Source organism: Bufo gargarizans, chromosome 3 (genome assembly GCF_014858855.1).
Source record: "Bufo gargarizans isolate SCDJY-AF-19 chromosome 3, ASM1485885v1, whole genome shotgun sequence".
NCBI classification, from domain to species: Eukaryota; Metazoa; Chordata; class Amphibia; order Anura; family Bufonidae; genus Bufo; species Bufo gargarizans.
In genome coordinates, this window is record NC_058082.1 from 251,831,476 (window position 1) to 251,853,461 (window position 21,986).

Below are 21,986 nucleotides of genomic sequence, written 5' to 3' on the forward strand. Positions count from 1 at the left end.
GTCGTCCCTGAATCTTGGGGTCAATGTCGTCCCTGTGTCGCCCAGGGGTAATGTCTTCCCTAAAACACGTAAGTATCATGGTTTTCCCTGTATCACCCAGGTACCATCTTCCCGGATCCCTGAATCGCTCAGGTCTCATGTTTTTCCTCAGGTCCCAGGGGTCATGTCTACCCTGAATCATTCAGGTTTGTCTTCCCTGGCTTTTTCTCCAAATTACAGGTGTCAGTTTACCCAGGAACCGCATGTGTCATGTCTTCCCTGAATCCTCAGGGTTATGTTTCTCCAATTCAGGTGTCATGTTTTCTATCGCTCATGTCATTTCTTCCCTAAGTGACTCAGGGGCCAGGTCCCTGAATCGCTCTGGTGTTATGCCTCCCTTAGTCACTTAGGGGTAAGGTTCCCTGAATCGCTCAGGTGTGGTGTTCCCTGAATCGCTCAGGTGTGGTGTTCCCTGAACCGCGCAGGTGTGGTGTTCCCTGAATCGCTCAGGGTGGTGTGTTCCCTGAATCGCTCAGGTGTGGTGTGTTCCCTGAATCGCTCAGGTGTGCGGTGTTCCCTGAATCGCTCAGGTGTGCGGTGTTCCCTGAATCGCTCAGGTGTGGCGTTCTCCCTGATGCAGGTTTTGTTTTCCTTCCTCTTCCAGGTCGGTTGTTCCCAGGTTGCATATTTTCCTGAACAGTCTGGTTATGTATTCCTCTGAGGCTCGCAGGTCAGGTTGGCCTGATTCGCTCAGGCTTCTGTTTTTTTCCCGGCTCTCCCAGGGAGTATGTAGTGGCCAGGTCCAGCCGAATTCAAGGTTCTGCCCGGCCCTCCTAGGTGTCCGTCATCTTCATGTAGATGCGTATAATTGCCTGCGTTGCTTAGTATTCCATGTCGCCTGAACCACTCAGGAGGCAGTGCATCGCCCGATTTTCGCAGGTTCCATGCGTCAGCCTGTAATGCTCAGGGATTGGTTCAGCACGTCCGGCTGGTTCCTGGGTACCCGATTCGTGTCCGGTGTGTCTGGATTTTGTTTCCGCAGGTTTGTTGCATGCTGCGCGACTTCGGGCTCTGATGCTGGCTGTCCAGGGTCACCCAGCAGTTGGCCATGACGCCCAGGCTGCATCCCGGTTCTCCATCACCTCTTTCCAGTGCCACCAGATCGCACCTCTCTCCGGGTCTCGCACCGACGCAAGCTTATTTTTTTCTTGTAAACAGGGCCTCAGCCCACCGGAATGTCGATCCATCCTCAGTTATATCGCAGGGCTCCTCCATGCCCCGTCACTCCACGGGCCGGGTTTCAGGTAGGTTCCAGCCGAGTGGCGGCGTGATGCCTCTCCAAGCTCAGAGCCTTCCTTCATTTATCACGACCCACCTTTCCAGGTCTTCAGTTATCGCCGGAGACTCGGCGGCACTGTCCGTTGATTCGGTTAGGTTGCAATCCTTTCTATACCATGTTCTCTGTTTCCTTCTGATTCTCAGGTTTCATGTTTTTTTCCGGATTAGCTCAAATGCATGTTTTTTGCCCATTCACCCGGGTCTAATTCCCGGAGTCGCGCGGGTTTCACGTGTTTCCTGGATCACTCAGGTCCATGCATTTCCCTGGGTCGCTCGGGTTCATGTGTATTCCTGAGTTCCTCGGGTTTGTGTTCCAGAATCGCCCGGGTTCATGTTGTCTGTGTCGCTCGGGTTATGTATGTTCCCAAGTCACTCAGGTTTTACATTTCCCTGAATCGCTCAGGTTTTGTATCTTTCTGTCTTGCAGGTTGCCAGTATCGCCAGGTGGTATGTTTTCCTGATTCACCCAGGTCACGTATTTTCCGGAATCACTCAGGTTTTGTTTCCTGTCTCCAGGTTGGCGGTTTTCATGTTGTGTGTTTTCCTTGATTTCTCAGGTTACATATTCCCTGATCGCTCAGGTCTGTGTCCCACAGGTGGTTCGCTTTTGCCTGAATCGCTCAGGTCTTTTGGTCCCACAGGTTGTACGCAGTTGCCTGAATCGCTCAGGATCCGTTATTGGCCTGAAACGCTCAGGGTTTCAGCGGTAACCAGTGGCTTCCTTAGCCCATTACCACACGCACCGCCACCTGTCAGTTCAACACCATCAAGCTGTATTGGCCAGCATTCAATACCGTGGGGTGCTCGGGGACCCCTCCGCCAAATCCGTTTCGTATCAGGCCTTCAAAGCCACCCCCAGGGTTAGCGCGGCGGACCAGGTGCGTAGACAACCAGTGTCGGGCTAGCTTTCTGCAGATTGGCCGTAGCCCTAGACGGTCTCCCTTGGGCACTCAGCAAGCATCATCACCAAGCAGCCATGTACCTAGGGTTCCACGGGCTCTTGGACCGGGGGAGTTCACCTGCGGCACGGTCAACCGAGCGACCCTGCTCAGGCGACATCTCGCCTGGAATTTTGTCCACTTCATACGGACCATCCCGGCCACCGAGTCCAATCTGGCTGGTCCTCCCACCGAGGTAGAGTTCTTCCCTACGGCCAACTGTTGGTGTTCCGCCAAGGTGCTCCAGGAGCTCCTGGCCTCCCTCCGATTTTCCGCTCTAGACGACCCGGGGCTCCCGATCAACGGTAGGCACCTGCCTTCAACCCTGTTCAGGTCAGCATCCGTACCCTGGCCGCAGGGCTGGGTTCAACCCTAGCACGACATCCAGGCACTCCTTCTGCTAGGGGCCGCATCCGCAGCATCAAGTCATCGGGTGCCGGCGCATGTCATCCGCAAGATGGGTCGTTGGCGGTCGTCCGGCTTCACAAGGTACATTCCGAATCCACGGGCGGAGATCTCCAGAGCCTTTTGTTCTTTGGCATTAGTTCACACTATGCTTCAATGAATGCTTCACTCCCTGCTACGTTCCAGTTCTCTTTGGCCACTATTCAGGCCTTACCTCGTCACTGGCGCCGGGCACACTCCAGCCAGTTGGGTTGGGACAGTCCGTAGGCATGCCTATTCTGTTCCCCGCTTAGCTCCTCCCACAAATGTTGAAGGCTGCTTGCAGCCTGTAATTGTGGGAGGAGCGTGCTCACCCTTTATAAACCCCCTCCTCCAAGCAGGGGGGCGCCCGTTTGTTGCCCCTCCCTCCCTTCCCTTTTCTTATACTCTCCTCCTAGGTGGCCCACTATTCAGGCCTTACCTCGTCACTGGCGCCGGGCACACTCCAGCCAGTTGGGTTGGGACAGTCCGTAGGCATGCCTATTCTGTTCCCCGCTTAGCTCCTCCCACAAATACTAAATTACACGACATGTGAGAACATAAATCACATAACTGGAATCGCACGTCAGATGATGTCGAATCTGATATGCGGTGTCAGTGGTGGGATGTACAAAGGTTTTACATTTAATGATGTACCTGTAATTAACGCAGGCTAAACAGGGATAACACCCCAAGCCGGCTGTCAGTGTTGTTTGTCTATTGACTTTCATTGTTCCAACATCAGCTTTAACCAACTGGTCTTGTAAACTTTTGGACCTTCTGTATGACATTAAAGGAGGGGAGTGGAATTCTGCGACAGTCTCATGGCATCCACCCAGTATATTCCAGTGGCGCCTAATGATGTTCCCAATATCTATACTTTGCTCAGTGTAAGTGGAGATGAAGGGAATTCTGGCTAGTTTGATATGTGTCTTCTTCTTGGACAGAGTAGCAGCCCTGTCCAATTTGGAGACCATTTCCTTGTTTTGTTGTAAAAGACTTGATGGATAACCCCGATTCCAGAATTTATCCACCATCTTGTTTAGGGTACTGTCTAATGTGTCCGGAACAGAAACAATGCATCTCCCCCTTAGGAACTCTGAGTGTGGTAGTGACCTTACCATTGATCTCGGATGATTACTGCTGTATGCTAGAATCGTGTTCCTATCCGTAGGTTTAGTATACAGATTTGTATGCAGCACACCATCCACCAAGGTGACACTGTCCAGGAATTGCAACACACCATCCACCAAGGTGACACTGGTGTCCAGGAATATGAGAGCGAACCAACGTGAACTGAAGTGCACTATCCACTTCATTCAAGAACGTGTGAAAATCATGTACAGGTGAAACTCGAAAAATTTGAATATCGTACAAAATTCCATTTATTTCAGTAATTCAAATTAAAAGGAATTGCATTGATGCAGCTTAAAATTTGAAATTTGTGAAAAGTTTCAATATTCTAGACTCAAAGTGTCACACTCTAGTCGGCTAATTAATCCATATCCTCTGAGCAAAGGGTACCTCAAAATTGTGACTTTGGGGTTTCATAAGTAGGGTTGAGCGAATCCGAACTGTAAAGTTCGGGTCCGTACCGAACTTTAGGATTTTGGGACCCCAAAAAAGTTTGGGTTCGGTGTTCGCCGCTTTCAAGGCACCTTTTGAAAGGCTGCACAGCAGCCAATCAATAAGCGTCATACTACTTACCCGCAATCCCTAGCCCTGAATGCCAGCATTACTAAATTACTCGCCTTTGAAATGCTGTCATTCCGTCTGGTGGAGATGGATAGTTTTAAAGGCCTTATGGCATTGGCTGTCCCACACAGTGGCTTTCCCACAGTACGTCGTGCCCAGTCGCCACTACTTTTCAAGGCGAGCCATCCCTTCCCTTCACAACCAAGTAGGGGACAAAATCAGGTGTGCACTGCGCAACGATATCTGTTGTCAGGTGCACCTGACTATGGATACGTGGACCAGTAAGCACTGTCAGGGCTGTTATATCTCCATAACAGCACATTGGGTAAATGCAGTGGCGGCTGGGCCTGAGGCGGATAGCAGTTTGGCGCATGTCCTTCCACCACCGAGGAATGCAGGGCGCTTCAGTTTGCCTCCTGTTGCTTCCTCCTCCTACTCTGCTTCCTCATGCTCTACCAGGGGTAAACGACAGCAGGCAGTTTTAAAACGTATCTGTTTGGGGGACAAACCCCACACCGCGTAGGAGCTGTGGAGGGCCTTGAACAGACCGATGAGTGGTTTGTGCCAGTCAGCCTCAACCCCGGCCTGGTGGTGTGTGATAATGGGCGAACTCTCGTAGCAGCTCTGGGACTAGCCGGTTTGACGAACATCCCTTGCCTGGTGCATGTGCTGAATTTGGTAATGCAGAGATTCCTTAAAAATTACCCCGACATTTTAGAGCTGCTGCATAAAGTGCGGGCCGTCTGTGAGCGCTTTTAAGCGTTCTCACCCTGCTGCTTGCCTGTCAGCGCTGCAGCGTACCTTTGGCCTTCCCGCTCACCGCTTCATATGCGACGTGCCCACAAGGTGGAACTCCAACTTGCACATGCTGGCCAGATTGTGCGAGCAGCAGCAGGCGATAGTGGAGTTTCAGCTGCAGCGCGCATGGGTGAGTCGCTCAGCGGAACAGCACCACTTCACCACCAATGACTGGGCCTCCATTCGAGACCTGTGTTCCTTGTTGCGTTGTTTCGAGTACTCCACCAACATGGCCAGTGCCGATAAGCCGTTCTCAGCGTTAATATCCCACTTCGATGCCTCCTTGAAAAAACGCTCATGGCGATGATGGAAGAGGATGTGGTACAGGAGGAGGAGGAGGAGGAGGAGGAAGAGGGATCATTTTGTCGTGTTTCCGGCTACTCATTCCCAAGTGGCTCAGAGGGTGGGTTCCTGCACCCACAAACTCAAGGTACACAATTGTCCAGCCAGGGAACAGTTCTGGAGGATGAGGAGGTGGAGGATGAGGAGGAGGACATGCAGGAGGAGGAACCAAGTTCACAGCAGGGTGGCATCCAGACCAGCTCATGGCCATCACTGGTGCGTGGATGGGGGGATACAGAGGACACAGACGATACACCTCCCACAGACAACAGCTTTTCTCTTACATGCTGCAGTGTCTCCGCAACGACCGCCGAGTTGCCCGCATTCTAACTTGTGCTGATTACTGGGTGGGCACGCTGCTGGATCCCTGTTACAAGGACAATGTACCATCCTTAATTCCGTCACTGGAGCGTGATCGTAAGATGTGCGAGTACAAGCGCACGCTGGTAGACGCGCTGCTAGTGGCATTCCCACCTGACAGCGGGGGCACAGTGGAAGTACAAGGTGAAGGCAGAGGAGGAGGTCGCCAACGCAGGTGGGGCACCGCCAGCACCTCAGAAGGCAGGGTTAGCATGGCCGAAATGTGGAAAAGCTTTGTCAGCACGCCACAACAACCAGCACCAACAGCTGATATGGAACTTCTTAGCAGGAGGCAGCATTTCACCAACATGGTGGAGCAGTATGTGTGCACACGCCTACACGTACTGAATGACGGGTCTGCCCCCTTCAGCTTCTGGGTCTCCAAATTGGGCACATGGCCTGAGCTTGCCCTTTACGCCTTGGAGGTGCTGGCCTGCCCTGCAGGCAGTGTATTATCTGAACGTACAGTATGTTTAGCATGGCAGGAGGCGTCATTACAGACAAGCGCAGCCGCCTGTCCACAGCCAATGTGGACAAGCTCACGTTCATTAACCCTTTCATGACCAAGGGTCATTGATGCCCCAGTGTCCAGGTCAAAATTTACAAATCTGACATGCGTCACTTTATGTGGTAATAGCTTTGGAACACTTTTACTTATCCACGCCATTCTGAGATTGTTTTCTCGTGACACATTGTACTTCATGATAGTCATATATTTGAGTCAATATATTTCACCTTTATTTATGAAAAAATCCAAAATGTACCAAAAATTTTGAAAAATTCACAATTTTCCAAATTTCAATTTCTCTGCTTCCAAAACAGAAAGTGATACCTAATAAAATATTTATTACTTAACATTCCCCATATGTCTACTTTATGCTGGCATCATTTTGGAAATGTAATTTTATTTTTTTAGGACGTTAGAAGGCTTAGAAGTTTAGAAGCAATTCTTGCAATTTTTAAGAAAATTTCCAAAACGCACTTTTTAAGAACCAGTTCAGATCTGAAGTCACTTTGTGGGGCCTACATAGTGGAAACCCCCATAAATGACCCCATTGTAGAAACTACACCCCTCAAGTTACTCAAAACTGATTTTACAAACTTTGTTAACCCTTTAGGCGTTCCACAAGAATTAAAGGAAAATGGAGATAAATTTCTAAATTTCACTTTTTGGCAGATTTTCCATTTTATTATTTTTTTTTCTTTAACACATTGAGAGTTAACAGCCAAAGAAAACTCAATATTTATTACCCTGATTCCGCGGTTTACATAAACACCCCACATGTGGTCGTAAACTGCTGTACGGGCACACGGCAGGGCGCAGAAGGAAAGGAATGCCATACGGTTTTTGGAAGGCAGATTGTGCTGGATTGGTTTTCTGAACGCCATATGTTTTTTATTTTTCTGCCGATCGTCTTGTGCAGGGGCTCGTTTTTTGCAGAAAGAGTTGAGGTTTTTATTGGTACCAATTTTGGGTACATAGGATTCTTTGATCATTCATTATAACACTTTATGGGGCAAGGTGACCCAAAAATTGTCTGTTTTGGAACAGTTTTCATTTATTTATTTTTACAGCGTTCATCTGAGGAGTTAGGTCATGTGATTGTTTTATAGAGAAGATCGTTACGGACGTGGCAATACCTAATATGTATACTTTTTCTTATTTATTTAAGTTTTACACAATAATAGCATTTCTGAAACCCAAAAAATGATGTTTTAGTGTCTCTATAGTCTGAGAGCCAAAACTTTTTAATTTTTTGGGCGATTGTCTTAAATAGGGTATAATTTTTTGCGGGACGAGGTGATGGTTTGATTGGTACTATTTTGGGGGTCATAAGCCTTTTTGATCGCTCGCTGTTGCACTTTTTGTGATGTAAGGTGAAAAAAATAGCTTTTTTGGCACTGTTTTTTTTATTTTATTTTTATGGTGTTTATCGGACGGGGTCTATCATGTGATATATTTATAGAGGCGGTCGTTACGGACGCGCTGACACCTAATATGTGTATTTTATTTTATTTTTTCATTTTTTTTAAAGGAAAAGGCAATTTCTTTTTTTCAATTTACATTTTTATTTATTTATTTATTTTTACTTTTATTATTTTCACTTTTTTTATCAGTTCCCTCTTGGATCTTCAAGATCCAGTGGGGCTGATAGTTGTACTATACTTTGCAATGCTCTTGCATTCCAAAGTATAATACTTACAGATGTCCTGTAGGTGGCAGCACTGGACACCTTTCCATGGCAACAGGACGCTTTTGCAAAGCGTCCGGTTGCCATGGCAACCATCGGGTGCTGCAATCACAGCGCTGCAGCCCCGATGGTGGAGAGAGGGAGCTCCCTCCCTCTGTTAACCTCATGGATGCCGCAACCGCGGCATCTATGGGGTTACAGGAGAGTGTCAGCATAGAGCTGACACTCTCTGCTGATGGCGGCGGCTCAGTAATGGAGCCGCCGCCATCGCACACAGCAGGGAGATCGGGGGGGCAGCGCTGGAAAGGTGGGGTGGGGGGGATCGGGGAGGCTACAAAATGACTGCATGGGTGGGGGGGGGGGGATCGCCGAGGCTACTAAATGACTGCATGGGGCGGGGAGGGGGCGGACCAAATCACGGCAGCTAGTAGGAGAATGAGCTGCAGGCGGCACAAGGGGGGGCACAGCCACAGATCGGGGCACAGATCGGCGGGAGGGGGGTTTATTACCCGAGGTCACATTACCTGATTTCATGCTCTGATCTGCAGAGCGCAGATCAGAGCATGAAACCGGCATTTTAACACTGCCGCGATCCGATTGGTTAGTCTGCACAGACTAACCAATCGGATCGATTGCCGGCAAGGGGCCACTCTGATTGGTCCCTTGCCGGCATTACTGCACTGTATGCTGTCCGTGACAGCATACAGGGCAGGGGCAGAAGCTTTAATCCAAGCGCTTTGCAGCGCTTGGATTAAAGAGCTGCCAGAACGTTTATATACGTGGTAGCTGCACGGGGCATGTGCAGCTATCACGTATATATACAGATTGCGGTCGTGAAAGGGTTAAAATGAACCAGGCATGGATCCCACAAGACTTGTCTGTACCTTGTGCAGAATTGACATTTATACCACCATCAAACATACATTCTTGTACTCAAGTCAAGTGCAATGATTTTTTTATTTTATTTTTTATTTGTCCCAATATTTTGCGGGCTACCTACCCCAATAAAAAAATAAAAAAAACATTGTTGGCTACCTCCTCCTCCTCCATTGCTGCCTCCACCTACAACACCACATTCAAAGCCTCCTCAACCTCCGAATCCATATCCACCTCCTTCTCTGAGTTGCAGGTTAATAATTTGTATTTTTTAGTTATTTTATTTTAAGTTATTTCCCTATCCACATTTGTTTGGAGGAGATGCAGGAGGATGAGATGCAAGAGCAGTTGCCATGCTCTTAAGCACATTTTACTGCCTTTTACATCCCTCTAGCCTTTTCAAGGACTATTTTAGAACTATTTTAATGCAAAAAAGTGCAAATTTTAGTGCCCTAAATTGAAAAAAATCATATTTTCAATTGTTGTGTGACATTTTACCATTTTTGGCATATACAAACCCCTGCTGTGCCTGGGTGACAGGGGCCTAAATCTCTCAAAATCCTCTGTTCTATTGCTGGGTGACATGAACCCTCTTTTGCCGTGAATGAACACCTGCTGTGCCTGGGTGACAGGGGCCTAAATCTCTCAAAATCCTCTGTTCTATTGCTGGGTGACATGAACCCCCTTTTGCCGTGAATGAACCCCTGCTGTGCCTGGATGACAGAGGCCTAAATCTCTCAAAATCCTCTGTTCTATTGCTGGGTGAGATGAACCCCCTTTAGCCGTGAATCAACCCCTGCTGTTCCTGGGTGACAGGGGCACACAGCGGGGGCACACAGTGGAAGCACAAGGCGAAGGCAGAGGAGGAGGAGGAAGAGGTCGCCAACGCAGCTGGGGCGCCGCCAGCACTTGCGAAGGCAGGGTTATCATGGCCCAAATGTGGAAAAGCTTTGTCAGCCTTGGAGGTGCTGACTTGCCCTGCAGCCAGTGTATAGTGTGAGCATGGGTTTAGCACGACAGAGAGCATTATCACTGGCAGCAGCCAATGTGGACAAGCTTACATTTATTCAAATAAACCAGGCATGGATCCCAAAGGACTTGTCCGTTCCTTGTGCAGAATAGACATTTATACCAGCCTCAACCATCCATTCTTGTACTCAAGTTCACTTATTCTTTGTTTTATTTTGTTACATGTCCCAATATTTTGGGGGATACTCCAATTTAAAAATAAAAAATAACACAAATCAGTTTTGGCTACCTATTCCTCCTTCACCACCGCTTCCACCTACACCGCCACATCAACCTACCCCGCCACATCCACCCATCCACCGCCTCCTCAACCTCCTACTTCTAGATCCAGATTGTTATTTTAAATTTTTCTGTATTTTATGTTATTTTAAGTCATTTACCTATCCACATTTGTTTGCAGAACAGTTGCCATGCTCTTAAGCACATTTTGATGCCCTTTGCAGCCCTCTAGCCCTTTCCAGGACTATTTTAGAGCCATTTTAGTGCCCAAAAGTTTGGGTCCCCATTGACTTCAAGTCACGTTCGGGTCAAGTTCGGCCGAACTTGTCGAACCCGAACATCCAGGTGTCCGCTCAACTCTATTCATAAGCTATAAGCCATAATCATCCAAATTATAATAAATAAAGGCTTGAAACATTTTGCTTTGCATGTAATGAGTCTGTCTCTTATGTTAGTTTCACCTGTTAAGTTGGATTAATTAAATAAATTTACTTTGTGCGATATTCTAATTTTTCGAGTTTCACCTGTAGTCCCAATACAGTCTCAGTCCAGATGAGGAAGATGTCGTCTATGTAGCGCCACCACACCAAACATGGCGGAAATGGCGGCACCTATAGACAACATCTTCCTCAAACTGGCACATGAAGATGTTGGTGTTTTTTGGGGCCACATTGGACCCCATGGCCACACCCTGTTTCTGCATGCAATAGGTGTCCTGAAATAAAAAATAATTATACTTCAAGACAATCTCCAATAATGATAATACAAAACAGCAAGCTTCTGATGAAATAGAGGACTTCTCCAACATGCATGAGACGGCAGAGAACCCATTTTGATGGTCAATGGAGGTATAGAGTGGCTCTGATTCTATCTTTAGCCACATCGCCATATTCCTGGATAAAGTACTACGTAGTTTTGCATGTGGGGTGAGCTAATGTATACAGGATACCTCAGATTTCCTGTTGAAATTACAAAGTGTGGACTTGATGTATATAGAGAAGGTTACATTAGTTTCATTTGACATCACCTCACTCTCTACCTCCATTGACTATCAAAAATGGTTAATGTTAAGCATTTTACAAACCACCACTAACTTCAAGATGCGATTCAACAATAATCGATACACCATCAGAAAGAAATGGCTCAATTTACCGGTTTCAAAGCATTTTACTGAGTCCAAACATGCAGAAAGGGATTTAAAATGGTGCATTGTTGATCATGTACCAATGTCCAGGAGAGATGGTAATAGGTCTAATTTGCTAAAGAAAAGAGAATAACAGTGGATACATGTATTAAATGCCTTGAAACAGCATGGTCTGAATGTTGACTATAAGATTGGAGTGTTCTCATGAGGGGTTGGATTGCCCCTGTTCCCTATCGGTCTAGACCGCATGTTTTGTGTTTTTGTGGTCTGTTGTGATGGATAAAGTATACATACATATTGTTGTATGATTTTTTTAAATCAAAATATTATTTGATTCTAATTTTGTATGTTTATGTTACAGATGATGTGTCACGGAGGTTAGTGAGGAGACGACAGAGGCTGATTTTAGATCTGGAGATCGCGTCCCATTGCCATGACAATATGCAAATAGTTTATTTTTTTGACGGATAGTTATTTATTTATCAATTGCCGGTGAGCCCTTATGGAGGATAACCCTCTAGATGGTGATATATGGGATGTGGATGAGGATGCAACATGACTCTGCATTGACGTGTGGGCTTGTGTTTGGTCCGTGCCCATAGGGGAGGGCTCCATGTCTGCTCTGGATGTGGATGCGCTTCCCTGGTCCCGTACAGCCACCCTCCCACATTAGTTGCAGGTTGCTCGTGAATAGAGCTCTGCATTGGGACTCACTGGCGTGTTTGATTTTGTTCCAGTCACTAGGGTGCATGATACGCATGCGCCAGACGATCTATGCGATATTCCCTTATCCAATATGGCCGCTTTTACATCTAGAAGAATGGGCGCATGCGCACAGACACGCCCGATACAAGCTGCATACGTCATCCTGACTTGCACATTGCTGCATGGGGTACGCCAAAGCAGGCGATGGATAACTGGACGCCGCCATATATATGTTTTTCTCCTCCCTCTTCCCTTCGTTTGATACATCATCTAGTAAGCACTGGTCACTTTATCTAATTGATTGCACATCATTTATGTATTTGTATTGAGAATCATGTCTGTTGCAAAGATTTTTTGTATATGAAACAGATATTTAATCATGTATTGTAATCACTTCCACATCAGATATTAATCATGTTGGTATATTTATTACATGTCATTTTTTAACTTTTATAGGTTTTTTTTAATTGACATTTGATTGTAATTTAACACATTGAGTTTGCTATATATACTGAGCAATTTGTCTTAACACATTGCCTGAGGAAGGCTCTAGCACTGAACCGAAACATTGCATTGCCTTATGGGTGAATACATTTCTTTTTCATTTTAATCTCTGGAGTGCTGCCCGTTTTTTCGATTTTTTATATACTATATATATATATATATATATATATATATATATATTTATTTATTTATTTGTGTTAGGCGCTTACAATAGTACAGTGAGGAATACCATGGGAAAGTAGGAAAATACAAGCGCAGTCGGTTGTGGTGTGCCGGAACCAAGGATGAGGTAGGCCTGAGAAAGAAGAGGGCCTACCCAGGAAAAGAAATAGAAAGGAAATGAGTGTTAATAAGTGGTGTGGTGGGAGGGTCAAGCAACTCTGACCTCAGACGGTAAAGGAGCCAGGTAAGGGGAGTGCCTTAAATAGGCTGGAGGTGGCACTCAGCCCCTCCCACAAATCCAGGCAAATTGCCTTAATACATATATATATTCCACATAAGGCTACTTTCACACTAATGCTACCATTTTGTCCCTATTCATTGTCAATGGAGACAAAACATAACTGAACAGAACAAAATGCTCCAAAATGCGTTCCGTTCTGTTCCGCAGTAAGATGCGGTTTTCTTTCCGACATGGGATGCAGATCAAAACTGATCCGGCATGATCCGCAATGCAAGTCAATGGGGACAGATCCGTTTTCTCTGACACAATAGAAAACGGATTAATCTCCCATTGATTTTCAATGGCGTTCATGATGGATCTGTCTTGGCTATGTTAAAGATAATACAACCAGATCCATTCATAACGGATGCTGATGGTTGTATTATCAGTAACGGAAGAGTTTTTGCTAAACCCTGCTGGATCCAGCAAAAACGCAAGTCTGAAAGTAGCCTTAGAAAGATCGTTAATGAAAGTACAATGCATGTTTCACAGGATGTACAGATAGATAAACACAGATTTTTCTACTGATCGTCAGAGTGGTCCTGGGGGTCAGACCCCCAACTGACCACATATTGATCATATAAAGTATGAATAATCTCATAAATTATTAGGATACAGTGACTTCTAACTACAGAAAAAATATATACCAAGAAGAGACAGAAAGTGACAGATGGTTGTAAGAAGGACATTGCTTTACAGACTATATACAGTATAGATACGATCAATATATAATGCACAGATATACAATAAATATTATCAGCAAAATGTGATCTGCACAAATATAGGGCATTAGACTTTTATGTTCTATAGATAAACATTACACATAAAAAATTAATGAAATTACAAGGCAATGTAGTATTAATAATTCACTGGTAAAACTCGTAAAGAAAAACATAGTTAAAATGTTAATACTTCCATGGTAATTAGTCACTTATTCCCTTCTTTAAGTAGTGACATTGTTCATGTTTTGTATTTAGGAAGCAAATCTTGGGAACAATTAAGCATGACAAGCATTTCCATCAGAAACAAAACCTATGATTGACATAGGCTGTACTTTCATGAGCTTTCTCAAATCCCCAGAGATAATTTCTTCTAATGCATCATTTATGATTAATGTTTGTATATTCAAGAGGATTTGTTTGTCTGCGATAATAAACTTGGGCATTTAAAAGAAATACATTTGATTGTTAGTGGATTAGCAAATTTATTGGAACCAAACGACTTGGCAACACTTGTAATAGTTTATATGCTGGCATGAATTAATGTCAATTTTAAAGCCTACCACTTCATCTTCTAAGTTTGTATCAACAAAGGTTGTTCATATAAATTTATGATGTGAATCTTGAAGTAGAATTTTGATGGGCAACTGATGCTCATCCATCCATTTTTTTTAATTTTATAATGTACTGTACACCAACCACTCCAGAGACGATCACATATGATCAAACACAAACCTATACAAATAGAAAGGCTCAGACAAAATCAGTCATAACATATACATTTTTAATAAAACTACAAGTAAAAAATATAAAAGATGGCAAACACATACAAATGCAGGAAACACCCACCCTGTACAAGTATATCAATTGATCACAATAGAATAAATAAAAACAATACTCATTAAGCAGTGTATGCCGTTATAGATATAGCCTCTGATAAGCTATCAAGCACTTAGATGCAATAATAGGTCAAATGTAATAAGACATAATCAATCTAGTAACATAAAACTACTGGAGATCAAGATTTCAATGGGTTGACAAAATGACAGTTGTTTGTCAAAACTATAGGAAATAAACATTTTGATGGGTTAACTGCTTCATTACCAGAGTGTTTATCCCACTTCCTTACCAGGCCAATTTTTCAGGTGTAGCAATGGGCCTATCTAATTGCAAATAACTGAGCCAGCCTACATGTATTTGATATTATTTTTCTCGGGGCACCTTAGACATTTCTTTTGTGCCATTATATCATGGCTATAATTTTTTTTTTAAGTATATTTAAGGAAAAACGGTTAAAATTAGGGGAAAAAAATCCCTTTCTTATCAATTGTTTTCTGACTATTACAAAAGGTTTCATGACAAAGAATTTCTAAAACTATTAACGTACGCTTGTACTCTGAAGGTAGATGCTAGTCATATAATTTATCTAGTGGCTGGGCCCACCGCAAGACTTGTCATGAATAAAATATACCCCATCCTCTCTAAAGGTCATACTGGATGGAGGGCCAATCTTCAAACATTATTTTTGAAATATGTCTTTTGATAAAATCTATACCTTTGTCAAAGAGATTGACCCCTCTACTGCCACCCATCTGGTCATCTCAGTGATTGCAACTGACTAATAAAAAACTTGTTACAGGGGCGACTACTAGCCACAACCTCCCGCTTTCCTTACCCGGCAGACCACACCTGCCACCTGATGCCATTTTCTACACAGTTCTAGCTGCTCTGCTCTTTACAGGATGTGGCCTGCTCATAAGTCAGGTTTCTACCCCAGTGTCCATAGGGCACGCGGGTGTACTCCATTAGGCTCTGAAAGTGCTAGGACAAGCATACTATAATCTTCCCCAGCCAATGACTGGCAACCTGTGTATATTTATAATAAGGTTCATATAGTTCCCTTAAAAGATGTGCTGTTTTTTTGTCTGCCCATATACCAACCTCTGCCCATTTCCTGACTCTGACCCTTCACTGCCTGACCTGATCTGTGCCTGATTGTCACGGGTAGTATGGGGAAGGAAAGACAACCAAAGGGAACCATAACAAAACAACAGACTAGGCCCCAAACCTAGGGAACAAAGAGGTCACCTCCTAGCAATCCCTGATTCTCTCCCTAAGCTGCTAACAACATGTGCAAATCTCAAAGGTATAAATGCACATGCACAGGAACCTGAGACTGCTGAAACACTGCACCAAACCCTCAGCTTAGGGAACAGGGATAGAGGCAACCAGCCCCTTCCAAATTGAAGGACCTAGTGTCTTCCTGAGGCCTAGTCAGAACAGACGCACCAAGAAAGGGAAAATGACTTAGCTTGAGAAGCAACTAGAACAGGAAAACCACCACACAAGCAGAGCACTCCACAGAAGAACTATCAGCCGCAGGGAAACAAGTGAGAGGCTTAACATATAAAGAGCCACCTGACTGATAATGAGAAGCATCTGCGAAGGGGTGGAAACATGTCAGCAACATTGAAAACAAGAGAGATCTGTCAGATAGACTCCTGAGTCTTCCATCTATCTGAACTTATAAGATCTCTCCCAAGGCCGGAGGTGACACTGATTTACCATACTGACCCTGTGCTACCTGCTCTGACCTCAGTTCTGTTTCTCACACAAAATCTGCAAGCCTTGATCTCAGAGTTTTGCCTGTTCCTATGGTACTATGCACTGGTATCTCTTCACCCCCATGGGTCAGTATCCAACCACACAGAGATTACTCCAAGAGCTAACGGCCTGGTGTGTTTTCTGAAATGAACTCCAGATCCCTGTATAGGGATTAAAGGGTGAATACTAGGGAACTTCCAAAGTCAATTTGGTTGGTTGGCACAGTGCTTCCACACCCACTGCCGCACAATTGCTATAACACAAATCACAGAGAAAACTAGTAAATGTGTCTGATTCATAAGGGAAAGGTAATTTTAAACAGGACCTGTCACCATAAAATGCAATGCAATCTGTATGCAGCAAGTTATAGAGCAGGAGGAATATATACGGTATAGGTCTATGGGAAAAGAATCAGTAAAATGTGCAATTTATATATTTCAATCTCTCCTTTTTCTGACTTCATTGTTCACAATGTGTTATGAGTGATTGATAGCATTCTCTGTGTAAGTGTATATACATAGATAGCTGTCAATCACTGATAGCTGTACACAGGGGAGGTGTTATCAGTGATTGGTAGCATTCTCTGTGTAAGTGTGTATACAGAGATAGCTGTCAGTCACTGAAGACACCTATTTAAACAGTACCTTTGTTATCTTAATCCATTGCTGTGTCCAGTAGAAAAATAATTTGTTTAAATATGGGTCAGACGTTTCAATCTGGCTCTCGACTTGCACTATAATCTTGTGCCTGCAATGTGTGCCACAATTTCGGCACATGCACAATGCATTTCTTCTCTCATGAGTAGGAACCAGAAGCAGTACTGCACATGCACAGAAATTGTGGCACATGGTATAGATGCGAGATTGCAGGGACAGGTGTGAGCTGGATTCAAACTAGAGAATTTCTTGAAATTCCTTTTGTGTTGGATTTAGCAGATTTTTCAAATAATTAAATTCCAAATCAATTCTACCCAAATAAAATGTGCACCAATTGCCCAGGAAATTGGTATATAACAGCTCATAGTCTCCTAGGACTCCTTTCTCTCTCTCCCTCTTTGCATGTCTAGTCCTAAAATGTTTTACCGTAAGATTTGCAGGTCACGTTACATAATATACACATCAAATGACTGTTGTCAGTTCAACAACATTAATTATGTATCCTAGAATAATTCCAGCTTATTAATAAATATTCTTTATGAAGAATTTATGCTTACCCTTTTAAAATAATTAGCCATTTGCGACAGATGTTATTTTTGTTTCATGTGCTTCATGAATGCTATTGTGTGTGTCTTGAGGGAGTTGTGTGGAAAACAGTCTCAAGCTTGCATTGTCCTATAACACTGAATCTTCTAAACCAAAGCATTTTAATGTAAGTATCCAAAAAGATAAGTATCCAAAAAGATTTTTAATTAAGACATGCACCAAATAGTGAACAGGGCTAATACTCTAATTTAAAGAGAATATTTTACCACGATCTTATACGGTAGCACGTGAGGAATCCAGATCACAATTTTTTATTTTCTTACAGACTTTCTTTCCCCTGCCGTCCATATTTAAAGCTGTACTGAAATACATTGTCAGGACTGCTGTGCAAGTGCACATTAGTCCTCTCCATTATTTTAGCACAGTAGAGAAGGGTGGACTGTGTGTTTCAGCATAGTTTTGATAGCAGTTAGTGGGAGGAATGGGGAGGGGGGAGTAGGAAAATACCAAATAGTGGTCTTGACTCTTGACTCCTTATCTGCAGTACTACTCATATATTACTGCAGATAAATGTCCAGAATGTTTTCAAATCAGCATCTGGATCTGAAGATGTTTGTTATTGTATGTAATTAGAAATTTTGTAAAGTCACTGAGCTACTCAAAGTTTTCTCTGCACACACCTCCTGCTGCTGCCTATTTTCCTTATTTCTCTGGCCAGTTGGCTGAGGTGGACACAAATGCTCAGTTCCATCCTTCAACTGCTACCAGCCCTATCTACTGAAAAAAGCTGTGTCAGTTGGAGGGAGAGAACTGCAGCAGAAAGGATGTGCCCCTTTGGCTATGATAGTGAGAGAACTGCAGCAGAAAGGATGCACCACCTGAGAAAATACATTTCATCTGAGAAATGAGACACCCCTCTGAGCTGCCATCTTTAAATAAATCTAGTAGAGTAATTGCAGCAATGAATGTGGAGATCTCTGGATCCATGGGAGGTATAATGTTGTCTTGACACCTTTTTCTGGGTAGTCTTTATCACCTACTGACTCCAATTAGGATAATGGAATCCACGTCCAGTTGCCTTGATTTTTTCTTTACAGATACATGTGAGGTACAGGGCTGGTTTTAGCTTTGTTAGAAAGTGACTGTCATGTGCCATATGATGTTTGATTTTAATTTTTTACAAGCCCTTTAAGGATAAGAGTCTGCAAATACACAGTTTAATCGTATTGCAAGAGAGATGTAACAACCTTGTCTAATGCTTTCAAAGATATACATATACATGAGTAGAGGTCTTATATGGATTCACCAGGTTCACAGCAGTCATACGTTTAAATTGAGCAGTGTACTGAAGAATATTCATAGTAAATACTGCAAATTTCTTCAAAACATTTTAATTTGTATATTTCCACTTTTACAATTCTTTCAGCTGGTAATTCCAAAGTCAGCTTGCTGAAATTAGAAATGAATTGAATTCAGCAGGATGTCTACAAAATCATGCCCTCAGCATTGTAGCATCGCTAGTACGTGTAAATAGGACAAAGCGACAGACATTTTTTTCTTATTCCAGATACCATGTATTTATCGTTTAATACTTTTTTTTATTAATTTTAAGAAAGGACATACATTGTTGTTATTAAACAAAAGACAGAAAACACAAATGGCTACATAAAAGCCACATTAATAGCCGATATATACATACCACATTAAAATATAAAACAACAGAAATGACTAACAGTACATCATAAACAAAACATAAAACATAGGAGAAGACGACAAAAGATAAAACAAACAAACAAACACACAGTGCAGTCGTTAGAGTACATTGCACAGGCATAGTTTTATCAGATATGGTCTCGTGTACAAGACCTTAACTATACAAATCAGTTATATTTAAGTATATCAAGCAGGGGATGGTGCAGCGAGCGGTGAAGCTCTCCATATGCTCCATTCCCTCTCGAACCTCACGGCCGCGTCGCCAGTTCCCGCCAACACACGCTCATATATATAGGTAGAATTTAGCCTTCGGATAACCTCCGTTAGGCAAGGGGTATTCTGTGATTTCCAGTTTTTGACTATGGCCAATTTGGTTGAGAGAAAAAGGTGTCCCAACACCACTCTCCCCTCGGATGGTATCTCGGCTAAGTCAATCCATAGAAGGGCCAATGAGGGGGATGGCGGAAGCTGGGAACCCAGTAAATTCGAGGCAAGAGAGAATGTAGCCCTCCAGATATCTTGCAGCCTCGGACAAGACCATAAAATGTGATACAATGTACCTCTATTGCCACATCCCCGCCAACATAAACACGAAAGGTCTGGAAATATATGGCTCAGGCAATCTGGTGTATAGTACCACCTTAGTATGGTCTTCATCAAGGATTCATAATGCAAAGCACATCTAATATTTTTTTTTATGCAAGAAAAGGCTGCCAGCCACTGTTCGTCCGTGAACACCAGCCCCAAATCCCTTTCCCATGTAAGTAGCGGAGTCGTTTTAACAAAAAGTCCCTTATCCCTCATCATCATATATAAAGGCCGCAGTCGTGTGCACTGTGGCGGAGCCAACAACCACAGACTAAACACCTCCTGATTGCACACCAGATTGAACGGACAGTTAGCTGTAAAAAAATGTCTAATACACAAATATTTATAAAAGTCTGTGTGTGGAATCAGGAACTGCTCATGAAGATGTTCAAAGGAGCGAAGGGTGTCCGAAATAAATAGTTTGGAGAGAAGATCCAATCCGCCCCGCGGCCAAGACAACACTGAAATATTCGGGATAAAAAAGTTAAGAACAGTTACTGGGGCGCTGGGCGGAAAGGGGCCAGACTCCAAAGTACACAATCCATTGAATCGGACCCAACTTTTCAGAGCCATGTGTACTAACGTCGGAAGAGGTGGCCAATTAAATGTCGGGTGGAGGGCTGCGAGCAAAAGAGTTTTTTAAGTTATTACCGGGTGATAATATTGTTTCTATATGTACCCACTGTTTCGCATAATTACCTACCCACCATTCCCTCAACTGTGATACTTGTGAGGCCAAAAAATACTCATGGATATTCGGAAGGCCCAATCCCCCCTGAAGTTTAGGTCTCTGCATTATTGAAGTTGCTATTCTCGGTTTATGTCTTTTCCAGATTAAAGCATTAATCAGTTTGGAGCACTTCTGAAAAAAGCTACTTTGGGGGATAATAGGTAATGTCTTAAATATATACAGGAGTTTTGGGAGTATAAACATCTGAAATGATGCGATACGACCTACCCAGGACACCTCATATTTAGTCAGATTGTCGAGCTCCTTCTCCAAAAGTTTTAATAATGGAAGATAATTTGCTACATATAACTTCTTAAATGATGCTGTAAGCTTTATCCCCAAATAATCAATTTGGTTGTTTTGCCAATCTAAATCAAAGGTATCCTTCAACTTCTTTATCTGTACAGAGGGGATATTTATTGGGAGAGCCTGAGATTTAAAAGCATTCAATTTATAGGACGAGACATCTCCGAATCGGGTTATGACATCAATAGCAGTTATTAAAGAGATTTGGGGATTTGACAACGTCAGAATGATGTCGTCTGCATATAAACTGATTTTATATTCCGTGCCCCCTATATCAACTCCCTTCACATCGGGACATTGGCGGAGGGCCTGGGCCAGGGGTTCTATAGTCAGAACAAATATCAGGGAGACAGGGGGCATCCCTGGCGGGTACCATTACTAATATTAAAGGGGTCAGAGAGTGCCCCATTGACCCACACTCTAGCACTTGGTTGAGTATAGAGTGCCCTGATAGCCGCCAGGATTGCCCCCGTAAATCCCATTTTCTCCAGCACCGAGAAGGCGAACCGCCAATTAATGCGGTCGAACGCCTTCTCGGCGTCTAGGGTAACCAGAAGCGATGGGATTTTTCCTCTCTGAACATAGTCCACAATATTTAATGTCCGCCTAGTATTGTCCTGCAGCTGCCTACCTTTTACGAATCCAACCTGGTCCGTATGAACCAGAGTAGTAATACAAGGAGCCAGCCGACTTGCCAACACTTTTGCATATATTTTTGCATCTGTGTTTAACAGTGATATCGGACGGTAATCCCTTACATCATCCGAAAGAAGGTCAGTTTTTGGAATGGTGACTATCCTCGCCTCCAGCATCTCTTTTGAAGGACGACCGTTACTCACCATTTCCCCAAAAATCTGACATAAATAAGGAGAGAGTTCTTTTTGGAATAACTTATAATATGTGTTTGAAAAGCCGTCTGGCCCTGGTGCTTTATTATTCGGTAATGTTGTAATAATATCTAGGATTTCCTGCTCTGACATTGGGGAGTTTAATTTCCCTAACTGGGCCTCAGTAAGATTCGGAAGGTCAATGGAATCCAGAAACTGATCTATGGTCACCGGGCTTCCAGAAGATATATCCGGAAGGGATTCTAAATTATAGAGAGTTTCATAAAAACTCCGGAAGGAATTTGCTATGCCC